Here is a 21,401-nt window from a genome sequence, read left to right on the forward strand (position 1 = left end):
TCTCTAAAGTCAATAAATAAAATCTTAAAAAAAGGTTTAGCATATCTCCTTAGTATAAAGTTAAATATGTGGTCCCTAAACAACAGATACCTATAAGTGGGTCTCATTGCACACACAAAATTAGAATCTCAGAATTCTAAAAGTATAAGAGATGTTTGAAAACCTCATCCCTTCTTTTATTTTATTTTTTAATTTATTGATTTTAGAAAGAGCCCTGGCCGGTTGGCTCAGTGGTAGAGTGTCGGCCTGGCGTGCAGAAGTCCCGGGTTCGATTCCTGGCCAGGGCACACAGGAGAAGCGCCCATCTGCTTCTCCACCCCTCCCCCTCTCCTTCCTCTCTGTCTCTCTCTTCCCCTCCCGCAGCCGAGGCTCCACTGGAGCAAAGATGGCCCAGGCGCTGGGGATGGCTCCTCGGCCTCTGCCCCAGGTGCTAGAGTGGCTCTGGTCGCAACAGAGTGACGCCCCGGAGGGGCAGAGCATCGCCCCCTGGTGGGCGTGCCGGGTGGATCCCGGTCGGGCGCATGCAGGAGTCTGTCTGACTGTCTCTCCCCATTTCCGGCTTCAGAAAAATACAGAAAAAAAAAAAGAAAAAAAGAGAGGAAGGGAGAAAGTGAGAGGGGGAAAGAGAGTTCAATCTGTTCCTGTATGTGCCCTGATCAGGGATCAAACCAGCAACATCTGGGCTACAGGACACTGACCAACTGAGCTATCCGGCCAGGATCATCCCTTCTTTTAAAGAAATGGGAATTTAGGCTTAAGGAAATTATTTCTCAAAGGTCAAAAGTAAGTGAGAGTTGATTCTAGAGCTCCTGGATGAGCTATCTGCCTATAAATGCTATTGCAATAGATCATGCACAGGTCCACACTAATGGAGCTCTCTCCAACCTTCCAACCACCACCACCTAGCCTGCACTGTGCACATACGCTTAGACACTCTACAGTAACAATGAACCTTTGTCCAATGCTTTCTGAACTAAATATATATAGTATATTTAATTTAATCTAAAATTAGTGCATGATGTGCTTGTTTGTGTAACTGAAATGATGGATTAATTCTGATCCATCTCTAATTTATTAATCTTCTATGATTAATGGAAGGCACATAAAAGATGTGGAATAATATAACTAAATCAATTTTATATTATGGTGTAAAGCATGAGGTGAACAAGTACTGGACCACACAGCCTATATTTTAATACTAGTTTTGCTCCTAGATAGTTGTAGGACCTGACTGGCTTCTTTAGACATTTTTGGCCTCTGTGTTCTTATCTGTAAAACAAAGATTTAGAAAATGTTGTAGGTAGAAGTAGAACTGAGTCCTCCAAAAGGATGTTGAGGTCCTAACCATCAGGACCTGTGAATGTGACTTTATTTGGAAATAGGGTCTTAGCAAACTATCAAGTTAAGATGAGATCATTAGAGTGGACCCTACTCCATTATGACTGTGTCCATATACAAGGGGAAATTTGGACAAAGACAAATTCACAGAGAAAATGCTAGGTGAACATGACATAGATTGGGGTGATAATGATTAGAAGCCAGGGAACACCAGTCTGCCAGCAAACCACACAAGCTAGGAAGAGGCCTGGAACAGATTCCTTCTCATAGCCCTCACAATAAGCCCACCACATTGACCAGCACATTATTTTGGACTTCTAATGTCTGGAACTGTGAGACAATAAATGTCTGTTGTTAAGCCACCCAGTTTGTGGTACTTTGTTACAGCAGCCCTAGCAAACTAATACAGGGGAAGATGATCTCTTAACATTCTATCAGGTCTAAAATTGAATAATTCCATGAAATACTACACATGTTCAGCAAGACTGCTCATTATTTTGCAGTTTATAGTATGCTACTAGTCTTTCAACAGAAAACACAAAACAGATCCTCCATAACTATAGGCAAGAAATGGCAAACTTTTCTGCAGAGTCAGATAGTAAATATTTTAGGTTTTGTGGGCTAAGTGCAGCAATAACTCTTTAAAAATTATAAAAACATTTTAGCCAAACAAAAACAGGCCTCAAGGCACACTTAACCCACAGGCTATTGTTTGCTGACCCTGATGTGTAGGGTTAACAAGCCTCCTTTTGCTTGAACTCCTTTTTCTTCAGAATTTCAAGCCTAAAGAAAACTATTTCAAAGTTCTTCCACAACAAGGTAGAAGATACTCCGCACCAATCCAGGCATGCTTCCAATGTCCTTACAACTAGCTGTCCCTTTTTGACTCTTATAACCATGTAATAGTAGTCCAGAGGTTAGCAATATTTCCCATTTTTCCTTCAGTTACTCTCTATGAAGAAGGGGATACAAACATGCAAATTACTTATGACTATCAATGGGATACTCTCAGCAACCTTATGGTATTTCCAGGGCTTTTCCTGAAGGATACCCCAAAGATACACTGCTTTCACATCTCACAAAATGATTTATATCTAGAGATTTAAATAGTTAAGGCCCTTTTCATAACCACCAGGTATTGTGGATCTTATAATGGTATGGCTAAGTATATAAAAAGTAGGGCAATGGCCAAAGACTCCAAGTTCCACAGTGATGTCATACAGCTGTTACATTTGTTCTTCCTTCTCTTTTTCTAAATTAGGCCACTGCTCTTTTTTCATTAAAGATGATTTATGGAAAGTGAGTAACATAGTGCCTAGCATAGGTGCTCTCTAAATGCTAAGGCCCTCTCTCCTTCTTCAATCAGGCTACTCGTGTTTTTTTTATACAAAATGAAGGCAGAAAAACAACATGAAAGATTTATCTGTTGCTTAGGAAAAATAACTAAAGCTCGTTGACAGAATGTACCTGACAATACAAGAACTGAAGCTGAAAGAGCCAGTTACCTGGTATGCCTGTGTTGGGATGGGATAGGGTGGTTGTAGGACAGGGTGAAAGGACAGAGAAACAAAAGGAAAAGGGGTTATGGTCATTGGGGTAAAATAAAAGGAAAGAAGACATTTCTTTTTTTTTTTTTTCCTTTGCATTTTTCTGAAGCTGGAAACGGGGAGAGACAGTCAGACAGACTCCCGCAGGAGCCCGACTGGGATCCACCCAGCACGCCCACCAGGGGGCGACGCTCTGCCCCTCCGGGGCGTCGCCCTGTTGCGACCAGAGCCACTCTAGCGCCTGGGGCAGTGGCCAAGGAGCCATCCCCAGCGCCCGGGCCATCTTTGCTCCAATGGAGCCTCGGCTGCGGGAGGGGAAGAGAGAGACAGAAAGGAAGGAGAGGGGGAGGCGTGGAGAAGCAGATGGGCGCTTCTCCTGTGTGCCCTGGCCGGGAATCGAACCCGGGACTTCTGCACGCCAGGCCGACGCTCTATCACTGAGCCAACTGGCCAGGGCCGAAGACATTTCTTAACCTGGTCTATTTCAGAGACCAGATCATACCACAATTCAATGACTTTTTAAGAAAAGGTTCCTATAATCCATTCCTAATTTGTTTTCCTAAAACAGAAATTTTTGGTTTTGAAAAAAATAAACATTAAACATCATGTGCAACAGTAGGAAATGAGCCCTCTATTAGTCTTCTTGGGCTGCCATAATAAAATACCAGACTGAGTGGCTTAAATAACAGAAATTTGTTTTCTCACAATTTTAGATACCAAAAGTCCAAGATCAAGGTGTAAGCAGTTTTAATTTATCCTGAGGCCTCTCTCCTCAATCTGCAGATGGTCACTGTTTCACTTGATCCTCATATGGTCTTCTCTGGGTACAAGTGCATGTCTGTGTCCTAATCTCTTCTTCTTATAAGGACACTAGTCATATTAGATTAGGGCCTAACATAAAGATTTTATTTTAACTTAATCACATCTTTAAAGACCTTATCTCTACATATACGGTACTTACATTTTGAGGCACTGGGGTTAAAGCTTCCACATATTAATTGGGGGAGGGGAAGGAACACAGTGAAGCCTATAATAGGCCAAAACCTTAATTTTGCAGCATTGTAGTTTGCATTTATAGTACTGAGACTGCATTTGTATTTATCTAAATGTTAAATATGCAAATGAAATAATATAGCATGATTATCTGAATTTATTAAAAGGCATCTCCTCTTTTTCTATGGAAACCCAAAGCGTAATGAGTTACTTGGTAAGGTGCCAAAGCTGGCCCATGGTGGCAGGCAGACCACAAGAACATCACAGAAAGATCCCTTTCCTAATCTTAGTTTCCTCACTGGCTTGTCACTAACCTAAAATTCTATTTCATTCCTTCACTGGCATTTATTTCCTCTGGAAATATAAGTGATATCTGGAAGAGTAATATATTAAGTGATCATCAGCCACTAACACCTTAGGGTAGAACAACTAAGACTGTAATCTAACTAATTCCATTGGAATAGAATATTTTTGTTTTGTTTTTTTAATTTACAGAGACAGAGAAAGAGTCAGGAGAGGGATAGACAGGGACAGACAGACAGGAACAGAGAGAGATGAGAAGCATCAATCATTAGTTTTTTGTTGCAACACCTTAGTTGTTCATTGATTGCTTTCTCATATGTGCCTTGACCGTGGAGCTACAGCAGACCGAGTAACCCCTTGCTCAAGCCAGCAATCTTAAGTCCAAGCTGGTGAGCTCTGCTCATACCAGATGAGCCCATGCTCAAGCTGGCAACCTTGGGGTCTCAAACCTGGGTCCTCTGCATCCCAGTCTGATGGTCTATCCACTGCACCACCACCTGGTCAGGCAGAATAGAATATTTTTTTATTACTGCTCTATTGGAATGTTAGTGACAGTCTACTTTAACAATGATTCTAATCTAGGTTATTCACAGTTTTTTTTAAAAGATAATGAAACTAAAAGTGTGTATAAAAACATTTCCTGATCTAATAAAGAAACCTGAGAAGAGTAAGAGAAAGGTGGTAAAACTAACATTTTTGAGCACCTGCTCTCTATCATATACTCTAAGCACTTTAGAAATCAAATTATTCATCCTAAAAAATAATTCTGTATAGGAGTATTTTTTTTTCTGAAATGAGAAGCAGGGAGGCAGAGAGACAGACTTCCACATGCACCCGATGGGGATCCACCCGGCATGCCCACCAGGGAGCGATGCTCTGCCCATCTGGGGCATTGCTCCATTGCAATCGGAGCCATTCTAGTGCCTGAGGTGGAGGACATGGAGCCATCCTTAATGCCCAGGCCAACTTTGCTCTAATGGAGCCTTGGCTGTGGGAGGGGAAGAGAGAAATAGAGTGAAAGGAGAGTGAGAAGGGTGGAGAAGCAGATGGGCACTTCTCCTGTGTGCCCTGGCCAGGAATCAAACCCAGGACTTCCACACGCCTGGCGGACACTCTACCACTGAGCCAACCGGCCAGGGTCTGTATAGGAGTATTAACAACATTTTACAGATGAAGAAATAGGCTCACTGAATCTGCTGATAGGTAAGGAGAGAGTGAACCCATGTCTGGTTCTGGCTTGCCTGCTGGTAATCTGGGTCAAATAGTGGTGAGCTTCAGTTTCCTCGCTTTAAAAATTAAGATAATAATGGTACCTATATTAATAGGATAGCTGTAAGGTTTAAATGAGTTAATCTGCACACACAATAGTGTGGTAGAATGTAGCAGAGCTGATGTTTTCACTTCTGACAGTCTCAGGAGAGGCCTTGAAGCCTTTAGCTTTTGTCCTCTTGGACATTTCTGCTGCCATGTTAGACAGTCTGAGGGAGACAACAAATAAGGAGAGATCACTAGGAGACACAGAAAGGTCCAACTGGCCACACTGACATGCAGCATCTGGCCCCCAAACATGCAGTGTGGCCACTGTAGACTACAGCTGCACGAGTAGACCCAGGTAAGACCAGCAGAAGAACATTATAGCCCCCCTTCCCTGCATCTCACGTTTTCCTCTGTGGCATTTGATTCAAGAATTTTAGTTTTATCATACTAAATGTCAAGGCTTTCCTTTCAATCTTGCATATAAAGATCCTCTCATTTCTATTTATTATACTGCTCACAAGAATTAGGGGATATTTCAAAATGAATATGAAGTGATAAAATACCCCTAATCTTTGTGAGCAGTGTATTTCCAAACCTATACCTACAGCCCTGACATTTCTCCTGGGATCAGGATGCACACCTCTTAGCCACCTGACGGACTGATCTCCTCATGCAAGTACCTTGGAGTCAGTTCAAAAGTGAACTGTTTGCTTCATTTTCTCCCTCTACTGGTAATATCTTTCTCTCCTTGACACTACCAGACCAAGTCCTATTCACACATCATTTTTTCTGTGAGAACTTTCAAGAATCTCTGGGGCTAGGTTAGGTGCTAAGCCTTTCTAGAAATGTTAGCACTTGTTCTTGGTACACTATCACAGTTGTATATATTATTAAAATTGTACATCTTGTGTACATTGTTGTACTTCACATTTTACCATTCACTCAACAAATACAACATGTAGGGTGGTGATAAACTATGAAGAAAAAAAAATAAAGCAGGGGAAGGAGCTGCCTCTACCTAGTTGAAAGGGTGCCCTCAACAATCTGCAAGAAAAACAGATCTACACAATGAGGAAAAGGTGATGTTCAGCTGGGTGTGTGTGTGTGCAAGGGAAGGAATCTGTAAGCACTTACAAGATTTGATCCTAATGAGATGCGATGGGAAGCCACTGGAATGTTCTGAGCAAAGGCAAGAAATGATCTGATTTATGTGTTTATATGACAACTTGGTTGCTGGATGGAGAATAAACTGTAGGGAGGCAAGGAAGGAAGAAGCAAGGAGAATGGGAGGCTATGGCTATAATCCACTGGCCCTCAACTCTAGGCAATTTTGCCTCCAGGAAACATTTTAGCAATATTTGGTGACATTTTTGGTTGTCACAAATGATACTTGCGTCTAGTGAGTAGAGGCTAGGGATACTGCTAAGCATCCTATAATGCACAGAATAGCCCACTTCCTCAGAAGAATTACTGTCCCCAAATGCCAATAGTACTGAGGGTGAGAAACGATATAATCTGTGATAGAATGGTGGCTTCGATTCAAATGGCAGTGGTGAAAGTTGTAGAAGTGCTTAGATTCTGGATATATTTTAAAAGTAGAGCTAATCATATTTTCTGAGGGATTAAAAAAGAAATCAAATATGATACCAAGGTTTCTCATCTGAGCAATCAGAAGAATAAAGCTCGTCTTAAGGAAGTGAGAAAGAATGTGGGAGTAGCAGGTAGGGAGCAGGTGCTTTGTTTTGTTTGGGGCTGAGCAGAAGTGACTGGTAAGACTCAAGTGTTCAGTTCTGCACATTATTAAATTATAAACTCTACTTCCTTGGCATCAAGGGACTCTACCAGGTGGGCAGATGGACACATGAGTCTGAAGTTGAGGGGAGAGGTTGGGGCTGAAGATACAAACTTGGGAGTCTTAGTAGCTACACAGAGTTTCAAGCTATAGGAAACGTAAGATCACTGAGGGATGAGTGTAAACTAAAAAGAGTTCTGGACACTGAGGCGTGCCAAAGTTTAAAGAAAGGGACAGCAGAAGGTACTAAAAAGGTGTAGACCTGAGGTAGGAGGAGAACTGAGAGTAGGACAGAGTACTACATGATATCTGGGGGAGAATATTTTCTCCCAACTTCTTGTTTCACATACTCAAACATACAGAAAAATATGACACCCTCCCTTATATCTACCACACAGATTTGACATTTAACACTATACTTGTTTTTCCTACATGTACATATATATATGCACACACAAATATTGAAGATAACTTTACCTCTAGATACACTTCAGATACACTTTCTAAAAAAAAAAGACCCTTCTCCTAAATGACTTTAACAACCATTAACAAGCCTACAGAAATAAAAAACATAACCCCAAATATATTTTTACAGCTAGGCATATTCAAATTTCCCTAATATGTGTTTTACATTCCCCCGCCCCCCAAATCAGGATTTAATCAAAGTCTATGCATTGCATTTGGTCATCATGTTTCTTTGGTCTCTATTAATGACATTTTGAAAGACCTGTCTTATAGAATGGATTTGGCTGATTCTGTCATGCCATTCAACTTGTTCTGTCCTGGAAAGGAGGTTTTTGAAGACAGTAAATATACTTATTATTCCTGGCACAATATCCTAAAATTAACATTTCCCAACTTTCTTATATCTCTGCCCTTTAATTTTCAGAAAACAATTTATTCCAAGATGATTTTCATTTAACTGCCAACTGAGAAAATTTCAGGGTTTAAATACTTCATATTCAGAAAAAACACACTACCACCTCTCATTTACTACAAGAATTCATGGGAGATCTAGCCTGCCCAGTGGTGGTGCAGTGGATTGAATGGTGCCCTGGGACACTGAAGGACCTGGTTTGAAATCCCAAGATTGCTGGCTTGAGGGCAAGATCATTGACATGATCCTAAGGTAGCTAGCTTGAGCCCAAAGGTCACTGGCTTGGCTTGGGTGTCCTGGTCAAAGCATGTATGAGAAGCAATCAATGAACAACAGAAGTGCCACAACTACTTGATGCTTCTCACCTCTCTCCTCCCACCCCCTTTAAAAAAAAATTCATGGGAGATCTCATCTTAAAGCTAATCAGTACCCAAACCAAACATCATTTTATTGATTAATCATAACAATTACACTTGAGAAGTAAAATGAATTGTCTGAAATTTATTTCCTAATTAGAAAAACAGTGTCTCCTAATACTTCTCCGGGGTGAAAGCTGTCAAATGTGTTTACATGACTGAAAATTCTAACAGCCAAATGAGCCAGTTGGTTTGGTCCTAGGTCAAATGCTCTATATGTTCTTCTGTCTGCATAGTAAACAACTTCATTAGAGATAAAAATTTTATCAGGGCTTCTATAATTGGTCTTTCATGTATAAATTCTTCAAACAACTTAATAAACATTCTTTTAGCCAACTGAAATGGCAGACTGACCCAACAATGTTTATGGCTAGAATTCCAAAGAACACTGATACATTGCCAGTTAAAATATTTTCTGCCAAAACCTTCAAATTATTGTTGGAAAGCATTAAAAATAGAATGTTTTTAATATAAATTCTTTATACAAATGAATCTAATATTCTTTAATTTAATTCAATGAACATTTCAAGTTCCCTCTAACTTACCTTGCTATTTTTTTTGCTATCTTACAAAGCCTAAAATTTAGTATATGAACTCTAAATTACAATAAATAAATAAAATAAAATGATTATCATTTTAAAATTTTTTATTAAAGTATAGTTGGCGTATAGCACTATAGTAGTTTCAGATGTACATCTTAGTGATTCGACATTTATATGCCTTACGATGTGATCACCATGATAAGTCTAGTAACCATCTGTCACTGTACAAAGTTATCACAACATTCTGAAAATATCCCATATGCTGGAAGCAATGTAAGTGTCCATCAATAGATGAATGGATAAAGATGTGGTATATTATACAATGAATATTACTCAGCAATAAAAAAGAATAAAATCTTGCCATTTGCAACAACATGGATGGACCTAGAGGATATTATGTTAAGTAAAAAGTTACACAGAGATATTTATAAATACCATATGATTTCACTTATATCTGGAATCTAAAATAAAAAGGTTAATTATTTTGACTATTTTATTTCCCTTATTTGGACTTCTTTAGTGCTCTGGCATTAGAATTTTAAACCACTGACTCTTACTTGAGTGATAATTTTTTTCAACTCCTTTGGGCCTGTAGATTACATTGAGGTAAATGACATTCACTAGCCATCTAGTTAGTCTGCCTAATCCTGATTAACACTGGTAAAAAGTCCTCACTTGAATAAACCAGATGCTGAGGATCAGACTTTATGAAGTCCTTCCCAGAAGACCGTAAGTAAATGATTAATTCATACTGAAAGCAAAATTGTAGCCATTATCACCTTAGAATAAGGTACCTGTAGATCACCTGAACTTTCAGACTATGGAAGATCATGCAAACCAAGGGCAGCCCCTGATCATACTATCTAAAATTTTGATTTAGAAGGAGTTACACAAGAAGTAGGAATCAGTAACAGGAAATCATCCTCTTTTTTTTTTTTTTTTAATTTATTCATTTTAGAGGGGGGGGAGGAGCATATGTGCCTTGACCAGGAAAGCCCAGGGTTTCAAACCGGCGACCTCGGTGTTCCAGGTCGACGCTTTATCCACTGTGCCACCACAGGTCAGGCAGAAATCATCCTCTTAACTTATTCTCCAGCTAGGAAATTATGCAACATTTTTAATTTCAATTATTTCACAGAGCTACCATTAACATTTTAATAATTTTAATGAGATATTAAAGGCTACTGAAATACTTGAAGCAATTTGAGGTAACAAAATCAAACCAACATATATGATTGTGGTAGCAGCGTCCCTGATGACCTCCAATGATCCCTGCCTCCTGGCATTCACACCTTCAGGTAGGTTCATCCCACATTACCTCCAGGTGAGTCTGTGCAAGAGTGATGGTAAGTCACTTCTGAGACTAGAATAAAAGACATTGTGGTCTTGGTCTCTCTGAGATCACTTGCTTTGGGAAAAGCCAGGTGCCATGTTATGAGGCCACTCAAGCAGCCTTCAGATGACTGTAACCATGTAAAAGACCCTGAACTGGAACTACCCAGCTGATACACTCCTAGATTCCTGACTATCAGAAAATGTGTGAAATAATAAGTATGTTTGTTTTGGGGTAGTTTCTTACATAGCAAAAGATAATACAATTAGGCCCTGGCTGGTTGGCTCAGTGGTAGAGCGTCGGTCTGGCGTGTATAAGTCCCAGGTTCGATTCCCAGCCAGGGCACACAGGAGAAGCGCCCATCTGCTTCTCCACCCCTCCCCCTCTCCTCCCTCTCTGTCTCTCTCTTCCCCTCCCACAGTGAGGCTCCATTGGAGCAAAGATGGCCCGGGCGCTGGGGATGGCTCCTTGGCCTCTGCCCCAGGCGCTAGAGTGGCTCTGGTCGCTGGTCATGACAGAGCAACGTCCCGGAGCGGCAGAGCGTCGCCCCCTGGTGGGCATGCCGGGTGGATCCCGGTCGGGCGCATGCGGGAGTCTGTCTGACTATCTCTCCCCGTTTCCAGCTTCAGGAAAAAAAAAAAAAAAAAAAAAAAGATAATACAATTATATATACTAATTTAGCTGGTTAAAGCTGCAACTTTAGAATTTCTCATTAGGTATTAAAAATCACAGCATGCTGATGCAATGCAAGGTAAGTATTAAAATACCCCTAACAAATAACTACGTTGTGCCTTTGAGGGCAAGAAAGCTCTCTCATACTCCACATGAAACTTCCTTAAAATAATATTCATGGCTGATCTCACTAAGTCCTCCTGAGGCTCAGCCACCTTCATTCCCATTTCTATTTGGGATTTGTCCAACGGAAGAGAGCCATTTGTTCAGGTCAGCTCTCTGTCACATAGTAGGTATAGTAGGACAAACTCTATTCTTTTAGACAGAGAAACTTAAGGTTTCCATCTGCCTAATTTTGGAGTGCAATATGAGGAAGCTTATTGTGGCTGCAAATCTCAGCCATATTTTCCAAACAACTTTCTCAGTAATCAAACTTCTATTTGAATCTTGATCTACCTGACTTCTGCATCTTATTTCTTAACTGGATTCAAACATCAGCAGGAAAGGGTACATTACTTATCTTTTAACCTCTAAACTTAAGTACAAAGTCAAGTACAAGTGGTATTTTTCACCCTGTGGAGTTTATATTTGGGGTACAAACTAAAACACCTGAAGGGGTTACATAATTAAAATTACCTAACAAATATAAACTATAAGAAGCACATAATTAACAAATAGGTGAGAAATTATGATCATTGGTGAGCATCAGAAAATCTGAAGGAGAAAAGTAAAAACTTTCTGGATGCCCAGACTCCATCCATGCTAAATTCACAGAGCCAGAAATGAAACCCAAGCAATTGCATTATATGTTTGCAAATATAATGCTGATCCATACTAATTTAAGAACCCAAGTATACATGGTGAGTGCAATGACTTATAATGAGACTTCTATGAGCTAGCAAGGAAAGATGGTAGCAGTCAGGCCTTCAAAGGATATGATATGAAAGAGGGTCGGGGAAACCAACTTTTTTTTTTACTGAATTTACTGGGGTGAAATTAGTTAAGAAAATTTTATTGGCTTCAGGTGTACAATTCTATAATACATCATCTGTATATTGTATTGTATGTTCACCACCTCAAGTCAAGTCTCCTTCCTGTGGGAAACCAACATTTGCTGAGAACTTATTAACTGCCAGACACTGTTCTACATATAATCTCACTGAATTTCATTTTTTTTTTTCTGTGACAAAGAGAGTGAAAGACAGAGAGACAGATAGGGACAGACAGACAGAGATGAGAAGCATCAATTCTTCGTTGCAGCATCTTAGTAGTTCATTGATTGCTTTCTCATATGTACCTTGATGGGGGGGAGGGGGAACAGCAGAGTAGAGTGACCCCATTGCTCAAGCCAGAGACCTCTGGGCTCAAGCCAGTGACCATGGGGGGTAATGTCTATGATCCCACACTCAAGCCTGCAACCCTGTGCTCAAGCTGGTAAACCCATGCTCAAGCTGGATGAGCCTACATTCAAGATGGTGACCTCGGGGTTTCAAACCTGCGTTCTCTGCTTCCCAGTCTGACACTCTATCCACTGTGCCACCGCCTGGTCAGCCTGAAGATAATTTCACTTTATATATGAAAAAAACTTAGGCTGAGATTGAATAACTGGCCTAAGGTCACAAAACTAGTTATATGACACAGTGGGATTAGTAAATATTTTCATTTTACAAATGAAATCGAGTCTCAGGGATGTTAAATATTTTGCTGTAATAAAATTGGAAAGTGGCAGAACTGTAATTAATAAGTGGCCAAGTTGCAATCAGGTCTATGAATATAAAGCCCAAGCTTCTTTGTTTTTTTAACAAGAGGGAAAGAAGACAGTCTATATTGCTTAGGAAAATATACAAAGGTAGGAAAACAAAAGTAAACTTAAAAAAACTGAAATTAGATCATCGAAAAAAAATTACCTACATTTTATTTTTTTAATTAAATTATCTACATTTTAACCCGTAATAGTCTGAGAACCAAATGTTAGAACCACCAATCGCTTTAAAAAAATGAATGTTTTTAAAAATAATTCGTTTGTCTTACTTGATTAGTTTACTAAATGATTACTAACTGAAATTAGCAATCAGTTAGAATCCAATTATTAGCTTGAACCGATTATTAGCAACTAGTCAAAACAGTCAAGTTAGTTTTATGGTTAGCCTCAATTTTAGAAGTGTAATGTTTAAGCTCAGAGTAATTTTATTTATAACTGAAGCTTTAAAGATTGCTTCTTTGTGGTCAATATTACTATTTTAAAGACTTTTAATTTATTTTTTTAGTTGTTTTTAGTGAGAAAGAGAGGAAGAGGGAGAGAGAGAAACACTGACCTGTTGTTCTACTTTTCATGCCGTCTTTGGTTATTTCTTTTATGTGCCCAATCAGGGATCAAACCTGTGACCTTGGCATGTCAGGACAATACTCTAATCAACTGAGATATCCAGCCAGGGCTGAGGACTTTTTAAAAAGAGAAGCTAAGCATTTATTCCTTTCTATTCTGCATGTAGAGAAACTTCAGTTCTATTTCTTTTTCTAGCTTCAAGACCAAAGTCAAAATTCAACTCCATGAGGCCCCTCCTGTTATTAATCACATTTCTTCATTACTGCTACAGAACAGTGCTTCTTCAACTCTATTTAGCATCTATTTCATTTTGCCCTATATGAAAGCTATTTATTTACAAATGTTTCTACTTTTCTTTAGGGCTAAGGACTATGCATGACTCACCTTTATATTCACCCAGCATTAAGCACATTGCCTTGCATATTCACGAAGTAACAAATCTAAGAACATGGGGTGATATACTATTGAAAATCTTTCATTTTAAAAGTTTGGTCAGCCAGGTAAATTAGGAACTAGGAATCACCAAGATCATTCATCTTTATTATATACGTCTTAAGTGTCTGTTTGTCGCCGATAGCTTATTGGTTGCTTGCATAACTGTACTAGTCAATGGGGTGAAGTTGCCACGGCATTCAAATAGTCCCGCCTTCTGGCATGCCACCTCACAAATTGAGGTTAAAGATTGGAGCAATTATTATGCTGTTAAGAAATCTTAACACCAGAAGGGGTCTTTGCAATGGTACAAGACTAGAGGTTCTCCAATTGAAAAATAATGTCATAATAGCTAAGTCTTTGGCTCCTCTAAAGGTGAAATACATGCCATTCCAAGAATTGATTTGGCTCCATCTCAAACAGGGTTGCCGTTTCAATTGAGATGTAGACAATTTCCTGTAAAACTTGCCTTTGCTATGACCATCAATAAGTCTCAGGGCCAAACGCTTAAGCGTGTTGGCATTTTTTTACCTGAGCCTGCATTTGGACACGGTCAACTTTATGTTGCCTGTTCAAGAGTTCGTGAAAGAACGGACGTAAAATTAAAAATAATTGATGGTCCTCTGCAAGGCGAGCTTAAAAATGATGGAAAGATCTACACAAGAAATGTTGTGTATAAAGAGATCTTTGACATGTGAATTAACATTTTATTATTTAAATCACCTTTATTTATTGAGCTAGCAGTGGCTCTTAAGAAATGTACCTCCAGTGGTTTCCTTCATTGCACTCTACTTTAAGCAATTAAGCAAGTAGAAAGGGTAAACCCCGTGGGGCACTAAGCAAAGGGGTGTCCTCGCCGCCTGCCCTGGGTAATTCAGTTTGAATTAACAGACACCTTTGCACAAATCATTTTAATTACAATTTATAATATCTAGAACAGCAGTCATTTCGTATGACCACCGGGCTTTCTAGTTTATTAATAACTATGCACTATGTACCAGACAATGTATGTATATAATGGTGAACAAGACATATGTGGTTCCTGCCCTCAGAGAGTTCATAACCTAGTAGAGAGACAGGCAATAACAAATAGAGAGGGACATATGTTATGAAGAAAACAAACAGTAGGTGGTGATAAGGAACTGGAGTGGGGGTGGAGGGCAGAAGGCTTCTCAGATAGAGTGAACAGCTTGACAAACCAGCAGAGTTAAGGCCCCAAAAGTATGCTAGGAGTGTCAGGTGCTGTGATGCCAGTTTTAAGGAAATAGTTACTACAATACATTCTCTAATTTTTCTATAACTTTTTTTCTGATGGTTTACTTTAGATTGTCCTGGCTAAATTAAGTGATGGCATGAACTCTGGGGAATGTAAGACTATCCATTTACAAATAATTCTAATTTCCTTGCATTCCTTATGAGTGATAAACTATGGCCGTTAGGAGTGTTTCTCTGTATCAGCTTTAGTTTTTTTGATTTGGAGCCCTTCTGATTGCTAATCAACATGTTGTGTGATTACTTTAATAATCTTATAAAATGCCATTTTGTCATCAAAAGGAAGTACGGCTGCTTTCTGGAACTCCAGGTTGTTCTAGAGCCTAGGCAGAGTAAACATATCTAAACTAGTCCCTAACCACCCAGCATTTTTCAGATCTTCTGCTACAGCCACATGTTAAATTATGAGAATGTGATCTACTAGAAAACCTCCTGGGTTAGAAATCAGATGTAGGTTATATATAGTCCTAGGTCTGCTACTTTTTCATGTAAATCTGAGTCAATTGTTTACTTCTTTTAGGCTATTTTCTTATTGGTAAAGAGAAAATACATAGAAATTACATCTTACACAAATTCAACTACAGGTATATGTGCTTGGCAAAAAACCTGAAATAAAAATATCAATTTAAATAGCACTCAATGAGCATATGCCATGATGTGAGCATGAGATGAAAAGCACACACCTATTGTCACATCAATTAATATCAGTTCTTACACACCTCTCATCGAAAGTCTTGCTCTGTTGCATGATTTTAGTGTTTAAAGATACAAATATTTGTTCAGCACAATGGGCCTACACATAATCCACTTGCTTCGTCTAAGGCTCAAATTAAGAGACAGCCATTTAGGAGTTATGATTCAGTTTATATAATTACTTCTTCAGAACCAAGTAGGGCAGGGGTCGAGAACCTATGGCTGGCGAGCCTGATGTGGCTCTTTTGATGGCTGCATCTGGCTCACAGACAAATCTTTAATAAAAAAAATGTTAAAAGTATAAAACATTCTCATGTATTACAATCCATTCATTTCCTACCGCTCATGTTCATGGTTGCGGGTGGCTGGAGCCAATCACAGCTGTCCTCTGGGACAACACCAAATTTTTATTGGATAATACTTAATGTACACAGGTCATTGTATGGCTCTCATGGGATTATATTTTAAAATATGTGGTGTTCATGGCTCTCTCAGCTAAAAAGGTTCCCGAGCCCTGAAGTAGGGTATTGACTGCACTATACTTCTCTATTATACTGGCACAGGAAATACTTTAAGTCAAAGTTGATGGAACCCTAGAAACACATCCTTGAAACCCTGATTTACCAACTAGTTCATGTTACTAGTTACTAAGTAATATTTTATCAACTGTGTCACTATCCCAACAGAGACATGCCACTGTCTTGTGCACAAATATGGACACATGTGGAAAAAGATGTACAAAGTTATTCACTGCATAATAGTTGTAATAAGAATCAGGAAAAAACCTAAAAGTCCAAAGAGGAGGCCTGATGGAATGATACATCATACAATAGAATAATACACAGGCATAAAAAATTATGGAAAAACTCCTCATATAATGATACAGAACTTCTGACTTCAGTGAAAAATTCAAGTAAATTTTGTAAGGTATGTACCATTTACGTAAAAAAGGAAGAAATATAAAACATATAGAGTATTCATTTGCTTTTATTTGCATGTGTATGCATTATTATTATTACTGGGCGGGAGGATATATAGCAAACTGTTGGTGTTAGTTGTTTCCTAGGCAAGAAACTGGGTGGTTGAGGAACAAGTATGGAAAGAAGATTTTTAACTGCATATCATTTTTACTTTTTGAATTTTGAACTGTGTAAATGTACTGCCTAATCCAAAAGGAAACAAAATTTAGATCAGCAAGAAAGTAGTTTGAGATGAAACAGGATCACATTCTTAACTGAAAACATTTATAATACGTAAATATAGTCTAGGGTAAATGCCTGCAGGTAGAATGTTGGGACTATAAAGGGACCTTCCCAAAGAGACTCATCTATTGCAAACTTCTCATATCTCTGTAAACCAAGGCCTTGAATACTACTAAAGGACTTGTCTAAGGTCACATGGCAGAAGAGATAGGATTAAAAATCAGATATTTGAATATCTACTCTTAGGATTCTTTATCATACAATCTTTATCATTTTGTGCAGGCAAAACAGAGACAGGTAAGTTTAGGCTACATAACGGGTTGTCATGTTCTAGCTAAGATGTAGAGTTGAAAGTACAAAATAATCTCAAATGCTCAGACTACCAATTTCTTGTGTGGTTTCTATCTCAAACGACGAACATACAGTATTACAGTATGATAAATGTACTTTTTTCTATCCTTCTCCCTGAAGTGAATTCACTGAGGGAGAGAACTAAACTGTATGATTTTAATTTTTTAAATATACAAATGCCTAACAATTGTTTTGCCAAAAATTAATATAGGTTTGCATTCCTTAACCAAAACCCTGGGATGATGTGTTTTAAAAATAGTAATTTCTTGGAACTTTAGAAATGTTATAAGGTACACAAACCATTATGTAACACCTAACATACCAGTGAAGAAGGGCCACACCTCATAATCAAACATATTTCTTGAGCAAAACATATGTGATAGACTATATATAAGCCCATAATCAAACACAATATATGTGATAAAGACCACATATAACTCTTTCGTTCAGGTCATATTTTGCTATCAAATGAATTGTTTACAAGCTTAGATTTTGGTTTTCAAAGCCTTCTAAATGTTGGAATCAAGTAAGAGATAGGTGATGTTAGAAAGCATGGTTAGTCACTTCAACTCTCATCTTTCTGATGAGACCAGAACAACCAAGCAGTTTTTACATCCCAAGTTTGGTGGAAGACGTTTTATGATTAAGGAATCCAACCTAACAGAGGAGATAAAAGCTCACATTGTGAGAAGAGAAAAATGAAAAAAGAAAAGAAAATCCTAATTGTACAACACTATTCCTATTGTAGCTGCTCACTGGTTATTAATTTAATAAAAGCTCTCTTGATTACATAATGTTAGTTTTTAAACGGAAATAGATAAAACTCTGTCCCACAATGTTGAAAGGGGATAGAGGCAATTAGCTTTAATCCTACCAGAAGGTAACTGCACTCCTTTTAAGACCAGTGTAGTACATAGAGACATTCCAAATATACCAGTAAGGAATAAGCATAAATGTATACAATTTTCTGAACATGGTACCATTCCTCTATTATAAATTAAAGGAGAATTTTGTAGCTAAATTCTCCTGACTGTTCTGTATTTGTGTTCTTCATTTTATAAAGCCTTATATGACTTTTTCTACCTTTTACAAGGGAAAAGCTCTGGGATATACACTAAAATCCCTTCCTTTAACAACCCAAGCTCCACCTCCATTTTGTTTGTTACAGTTAACATTTTATCCTTGCAAAAGACTACAAATCAATTTTGCAGACACGTTTGATATAATTCAGTTTGGGAACGTTGATTTTCAATCTAACAACTTTTATGTACATTTTAACTGAATCAATTATTTTGTTCAATTTATGAAGTTCATATTCAGCAAGTGTTCTAATTCCTAACTAGCGAGATCTTATAACAAATATACCAACCAGCACATTAATAATCTAGTTCAACAAAAAAGGTAAGCAAAAACTAATCGATCTGGAAAAACAACAACAAAAAACCCCTGCTTGATTTCTTGACCAGCATTAAGATTTGCACTAAGTACCAAAAACTAAAACCCTTTTTACAGAAGAACTTGTTAGTACACAGGACTTGTTTCCTTTATACTACTCTATCAAAATGATGAGCATTATTACACAATATGATCATTTAGAGACCACTAAAAACAACAACAAAAAATCCACAATTGCCAATGGTTACTCTGTAAAAAAAAACCCAAAAAAACTGGTCCGAAACTACACGTTGCTATTCTAGGAAAGGACTACGCTGCCCCCAGGATTCAGAATGCAGACTGCGAATTAGCACGCGCGGCCACCACGTCCGTTTTAAACCAGTGCTTTTCCGTTTGGCCAGAAATGTCACGCAGGTCTGCCCTGGTGTATGAAGAGTATAGACACCATGATCTTAGCCGGATTTGCTTCTACTCAGGGTGACTTCTGCCTTAGTGGTCCTGAGATCATTCTATTTTCACCGATCCCCCAGGGTGAAAAGGTTGAAAACCACTGCCTGAAACCACGCGACCTTCCTACCAAAGCAAAGCTTTCAACTTAAAAACACTAAATGAGAACTGCCCGTTGCTCCCGTTAAAACCGGGCAGGCGCCGGACGTCGGCGGGCAGGGAGCTGGAGGCTGCCGGGTCAGCCCCGGTCACGGACATCGGAGCCCAGGGCTCTGCCTGCTCCCCTTACCGTCAGAAGAGGGGGGGGGGAACACCCCAGAATCCGGGCAGAAACGCCCCTGGCCTCGAAGACGGGGTATGGAGCGACAGGAAGGGGCAGCCTCGTGTGTGGGGACCCTTTGTGAACGCGCACTCGGGCAGCTCGCCTCTCACTGAGGCTTCGGCACGGCGGCCCGCGGAGGCCTGGCGCGACCCACGGCCGCCAGCACGGCGGAGCCTCTGCGCGTCCGCGGGCTCGGGAGCGTCCCTCCCCGCCCGCCAGGTCTCTCCAGGGCGCCTCAACTTCCCACTCGGGGACGCGCCGGCCACGCCGCTGCAACACGCGCGGCGCTCTCTTTCCTCAGCGTGATCCCGCCGCCAACTAGTTCTGATCACGCCCCACCCGGCGTCCTCTCCGCTGCTCAGAGCTTTCCAGCGGCTTCCAGAAACATCGCCTGCTCGCCCGGTCTCTCCCTCCCCTCCCCCCCCCCTCTCTCCCCCTTCCTCTGTCTCTTCCTCTCTCCCTTTCTCCCTCCCCTTCTCTCCCTCTCCCCTTCACCCTTTGCCAAACCCCCAGTCGTATCCGGGCCGCGGCCACGCCCCGCAGGCCTCCGGAAGCGCTGTCGTCCTCACCTTCCGCCGTGTTCGCCGACGTCATATTTCCGGGCTGCGCTCGGAGCGGCGAGGGGACTATTTGGCCGCGGGCACAAACCGGAAGCTGCTTTCCTAGCGGGGAAGCCGCGCGGGGGGGTAGGGGGGGGCCGGCTGAGCGGGAACGTGGTGTGAACGTCGCCCCGCTGCTGTGGAACGGGAGTTCGGGTTGAGCCCATGCGAAGAAGAGTAGCCGCCGCAGGTAACGAAGAACGTGTCCTTCCTCCCCTGAAAGAGGGGACGGGGACGGAACCGGGTCGGTATGTGCAGCAGTGCGCGCGCTGGAAAGACAGGCTGGGCTGGGAGAGGGAGGGCCGGGGACCAGGTTCGGGTGGGAGGGTTGAGGATTAAGGTGTGGAGATACAAGTATAGATTCATTTGAACTCAGAGAGGTAAACGCTGAAGAGAAACCAGAGCTGTTCTCCTCTCTCGCTAGGAGCGGGGGAACGGGGAGGGTTGACAAGGTTGGGGTGTGAAACAGGCCTCTGTGGGTTCTGTGCGTCTCCGATTCATGGCTTGGGGTTTGGTAACCTATTTCAAGCCCACCCCACCTCATTCCTCGGTTTCGAGTCAGTTGTGGCCTCACTTTTGACAGTACATGTGCTGGGCCCACTCGGTCTTGGAGGGGAAGCTCAGTTAGGTATAAGGCTTCTTTTGGAACAGTTTGCGCTCTGGGTTTTCCTGTTTTGCACGCAGGACTGTGAATTAATTGCGTCTTTTTCGCTATTCCAAGGGTTACCTTTACACGTTCATTGCTCTGACTGGGTCCAGCCTGGGTTAGTAATTAACACTCGGGCTTCTGGAATATCAGCGGCTCACAGTAGTAATAGAAAAAGGGGTGCAGTCAGAAGAATGATGTTGGGGGTGAAGAGGAGCGTAGGGTCAGACTGCGAGGTCACAATGCAGTGGACCGCTGTTTTAGGTCACACTGCGCTTTTGGGACTTTTCCTATAATCAGGCTCGTGTTAAGAGATGATTTTAAGCTGGTAAGAGAGAAAATCAGACTTGTTTTATAGAGGCATCACTTTGGCAGTGATACGGAGTGCGGATTCCTGGAGAGAGGTGGGGATTTGAGACGCTTCGAAAAAACTGTGCACAGATCTTGGTGACTTCTACCGGGTGAAAAAGAGGGAAGTGAAAGGATATATAATCACTCCAATTTTCTAATTTATGTGTTTGGAAAGGTGGAGATTCCAGGATACAGATGAGATACAAAAGAGGGACCAATTTTTTTTCGAAGAGAGTACAAAGTAAATTGTATTTGGAAGACCCCACTATCTCACTTATGGTGTTTTATTTTAGTA

The 21,401-nt window shown here is 40.5% G+C and overlaps 1 protein-coding gene and 1 long non-coding RNA gene across 6 annotated transcripts in view; one reads left to right on the forward strand and one right to left on the reverse strand.

Moving 5' to 3' along the window:
- LOC136395112 (uncharacterized) overlaps positions 1-19,906 on the reverse strand; it is a 123,078-nt gene extending 103,172 nt beyond the window's left edge. For both annotated transcript variants that reach the window (XR_010749270.1, XR_010749269.1), the window contains exon 1: positions 19,478-19,906. This is a non-coding gene — a long non-coding RNA (uncharacterized lncRNA). The remainder of the gene's footprint in view (positions 1-19,477) is intronic.
- A 276-nt stretch (positions 19,907-20,182) lies between these two features.
- Positions 20,183-21,401, forward strand: part of USPL1 (ubiquitin specific peptidase like 1) — a 39,922-nt gene continuing 38,703 nt past the window's right edge. For 3 of the 4 annotated variants that reach the window (XM_066369294.1, XM_066369298.1, XM_066369296.1), the window contains exon 1: positions 20,183-20,299. The gene's annotated coding sequence lies outside the window, so the exon portion shown is untranslated. The remainder of the gene's footprint in view (positions 20,300-21,401) is intronic. The other variant, XM_066369297.1, reaches the window with a different exon arrangement.

The sequence above is a fragment of the Saccopteryx leptura genome, chromosome 2, assembly GCF_036850995.1.
Source record: "Saccopteryx leptura isolate mSacLep1 chromosome 2, mSacLep1_pri_phased_curated, whole genome shotgun sequence".
Classification (NCBI taxonomy): Eukaryota; Metazoa; Chordata; class Mammalia; order Chiroptera; family Emballonuridae; genus Saccopteryx; species Saccopteryx leptura.